This window comes from Leptonychotes weddellii, chromosome 13, assembly GCF_054177405.1.
Source record: "Leptonychotes weddellii isolate Sample4059 chromosome 13, ASM5417740v2, whole genome shotgun sequence".
In the NCBI taxonomy this organism is placed as follows: domain Eukaryota; kingdom Metazoa; phylum Chordata; class Mammalia; order Carnivora; family Phocidae; genus Leptonychotes; species Leptonychotes weddellii.
This window is the reverse complement of record NC_138381.1, coordinates 73,331,276-73,332,237: the sequence shown is the minus strand read 5'-3', so window position 1 is coordinate 73,332,237 and position 962 is coordinate 73,331,276.

Here is a 962-nt window from a genome sequence, read left to right as displayed (position 1 = left end):
TTTTTATTTGACAGAGACACAGCGAGAGAGGGAACACAAGCAGGGGGAGTGGGAGAGGGAGAAGCAGGCTTCCCGCTGAGCAGGAAGCCGGACGCGGGGCTCAATCCCAGGACCCCGGGACCATGACCCAGGCCGAAGGCAGACACCCAACGACTGAGCCACCCAGGCGCCCCCAATTTTATTCTTTTTTAAAAAGATTTTATTTATTGGACAGAGAGCACAAGCAGGGGGAGCAGCAGGGAGAGGGGGAGGGAGAAGCAGGCTTCCCTCAGAGCATGGAGCCTGATGCGGGGCTTGATCCCAGGACCCTGGGATCATGACCTGAGCCAAAGGCAGACACTTAACTGACTGAGCCACCCAGGTGCCCCCTCAGCTTTCTTCTATTTTTAGCATAGTAATCTCTTTCCATCCTTTTACTTTTATTCTATTTGTATTTATATATTTAAAGTGGGTTTCTCAGGGCGCCTCGGCGGCTCATTTGTTAAGCATCTGCCCTTGGCAGATATAGAATTCTTGATATCCCTCCCCTGCCCTGCCCCAGGACTTTAAATATGTTGCACTACTGTCTCCTTGCTTGCATTGGTTTCAGTGAGAAATCTACCATCTTTATCTTTGTTCATCTGTATATAATGTGTCTTTGTGGGGGGGTTTTTTTTTTTTTTTTTAAAGATTTTATTTATTTGCGAGAGAGAGAATGAGAGACAGAGAGCATGAGAGGGAGGAGGGTCAGAGGGAGAAGCAGACTCCCCGCCGAGCAGGGAGCCCGACGTGGGACTCGATCCCGGGACTCCAGGACCATGACCTGAGCCGAAGGCAGTCGCTTAACCAACTGAGCCACCCAGGCGCCCTTTTTTTTGTTTTTTAAAGATTTTATTTGAGATAGCGAGAGAGAGAGAGAGAGATTGAGAGAAAGCGAGCAGGAGAGGGTTAAGCAGACTTCCACTGAGCAGGGAGCCTGATGC